The following is a 3,051-nucleotide window of genomic DNA, read 5'->3' on the forward strand; positions in this document are numbered from 1 at the left end:
ACTCTTTCCTGCCTATGCAGGGGGTTGGACTCGATGATCTATTGAGGTCCCTTCCGACCCTAACATCTATGAATCAATAAGACTGCATTCTGGAGTGAAGTCAGAAGTAAGGGATTTGGGGGGAGAAAAGAGGGAAGGAAGCAGCAGGAGCTGGCAAATCAGGCTGGAGCAAAGGGATCCAGATTGGAGTCTGGAATAAGGAGTTGGCAAGCAGGAACCAGGAATCAATAAGCAGAAATCAGGAACAATGATGATGCCAGGAACCAGGAAACCAAGAAGCAGGACGCAGCGCAGTTAGGACACTGGCAGCCAGGCCCACTTGGATAACTAGGGCCAGCTGGGGGCTAGTTGGTTTGCTTGCTGCCCTGACCTGACATGGTTATTAGTAGTCATCCAACAGTTGCCATTATACTTTATTGTCAGTTGATGATAATTTTACTGGCTTTTAACCAATAGGGTTTAAAGTTTCCCTGTTATGTATCTGCCTTGGACTGACATTTTTTTCCTACACACACATGCACACATGCGCTAAGTGAAAACACCTTGTCTGGCTCATGGTTAAAAAAAAAAGCCTACCATGCTCTTGAATGAACATGAACTTTGGAAGGAAGATGGACTTTTTGTCAGGAATGTGCTTTTTGCTCTCCCCATGAAAATCTACCTCAGTTTAACCAAGGCAGAAGCCTGTGAGAAACAGCAGTTTGAACATTAAATGTTCAAAATGTTCATTAAAGTCTCTTTTAAACCTCACCTGCTAAAATCTCAGAAGTCTTCTTAGCACCTGATGCTGACAACATTCAACAACAAGCTTCTGTGTACAACCAGCCTGTTTATGTTCCTGCCCAGGGCATTAGGGTAAAGACACATTTCTCTCTAGTTTCTGCTTTTGACACCTCTGGGCTGAGGTTGGGCTGGGCCAATGGAGCTGAGAACAGGGAGCTGCTCTCCTCTCCTGCACTTTCCATGAAATCCCAATCAGCATTTACACTGAGCGATTGGAGAAATCCATCTGATTTAAATATAGAAGGTACAATATCCATACTGGCAGGGAAGGATGGCATTAGGAGTAGATGGAGACAAAGAGTCTGGTGGGACTAGACATAGAGGAAAGATGCTTCTACTTCCAGTGCAGCTTCTCTAATGACTAGTGAAAGATGCAGAAGCAGGATTAGGAGATGGGAGCAGAGTCAGAATCCAGGGCACTATCCTGACAAACCAGCAGTGTGTTGGCTTCCTCTTGTTTGCTCTCCTTTTGGTCTCTCTTGATGGCTCAGTGGGTCACTTTCAACAGTCTCTGGAGTTTTTAAGGTGTGGGCTCAACCCCTCTCTGGCTGAACACAATTTAGAACCTGGATCTCTCCCACTTTTGGGCAGCTGCTAGAATCATGAGGCTATTGGGTTAAAAGGCAGGTTTCATGTCTCTCCCCTGGCAGGGATTCAATCTGAGCCATATGAGTCTTGTGTTTTATTTCCATTAATTAGATCACCAGTGGGCTCTAGGGATTGCATAGGGCTTTTAAAATGTAAAACATGATGTAGGTGCTAAGTGTTATTAAGAAGTGTGTATTAGTATAACTTAATATTAAATAATGTTATAATTAGCATATGCTGACAGTCTTGGAGGCTTAGAAAGAAAAGCCAAAGTGGAACTACAAAAATAATGGAGAAGCACATGGACTTGAGCATCTTTGAAGTCAATAGGAACTACAATGAGGAAAGCCATCTCCTAAGATCTGAAATCATCTCTTTATACTTGACAGAACTGCAAAAATTAAAAAGGAAACCAGGTACAGCTTGCAGATAGCAAGAAGGTAATTGTGGCAGATGATCATAGTGCTTTACTCATAGGAATCTGATTTCCCCATAGGGACTACAAACAGTTACTCAAGGGGGCTCACTTTAATTTCCAGTGAAGCATTCCTAAATTGGTACTTTCAGCAATCAGGGGTTAGTTAAGGCAGGGGTGGGCAAAATATGGCCTGCAGGCTGAATACAGCTCGCCAGCTAATTGGATCTGGCCCACAGGCTGGCACCCACCAACTAACTGTATCCGGCCCTGCTGGCAGCTGCCCCTGCTGTGCTCTGCATGTAGCTGAGTCCCGCCTGCTCCCACCTGGGGCAGCACGTGCTACACTCCCAGCTTCCCTTGAGACCCCCAGCCCAGCCAGCAGGCACAGCTTCTGGGCAGAGCTGCTGCTGCAACTGCTGGGCTCCCCTGGCCTCCAGCAACTCCTCCTCCTGTTCCAGCTGCAGCATTGAAGGGAGGGGGGTGGGCTCTGCCTGCAGTTCACTTTGGCCCTTTTTGTGTACAGCTGGGCAGGGGAGCATGTGGATGGTTGGGGGGTGTGAAGGAGCTTGGCTGCTCACAGCTCCCCACCAGGCAGGCACAGGAAAGGCAGGTGTGGTGGGAGCAGCAGCAGGAGCCAGGGTGGGCTTGGTGCAGCCCCACCAGGCAGGCGTGTGGGATGGAAGCAGCAGCAGCAGCGGGAGCCAGTGCAGGCTTGGCTGCAGCCCCACTGGGCAGGTGTGGGACAGACCAAGGATGGCAGGCTCAGCTCCTTGTCCCCCTTGCCCCTCTCCTAGGGGCTTCTCTTGCTGCCTGCCAGTAGCAGTTGCTTTCCCACCCTTTGCAGCACTCTGTGAGCCAGGCAGGCAACCTCTTCCCCCTCCCCTGAGCTACGGAGGGGCTGGGCTCAGCCACATCGCAAAGAGCGAGCAGGGGAGAAGCCAGAAGGGGGGAGAAAGCCCCCCATACACACACACCCAACCCACCCACACCCCAACCACACAATGCACCAACACCCCATCACATGCCCCACCGCCACCATACCCACACTCACACCCATCACTGTCCCACACACCCCACAACCCAACCATCCACCACACCATACCTACACACACCACCTGCACTGCCCCACAGACATCCCACATACGCACATACACCCAGACCCCCCCCCACCCCCCACACACCACCTGTCCCCTGTGCCTGCCCAGCAGGGCTTTGTAAGCAGCTGAGCTCCTTCATGCCCTTCCTCTCCATGCACATTCTCC

The sequence above is a fragment of the Alligator sinensis genome, unplaced genomic scaffold (assembly GCF_000455745.1).
Source record: "Alligator sinensis unplaced genomic scaffold, ASM45574v1 scaffold477_1, whole genome shotgun sequence".
In the NCBI taxonomy this organism is placed as follows: domain Eukaryota; kingdom Metazoa; phylum Chordata; order Crocodylia; family Alligatoridae; genus Alligator; species Alligator sinensis.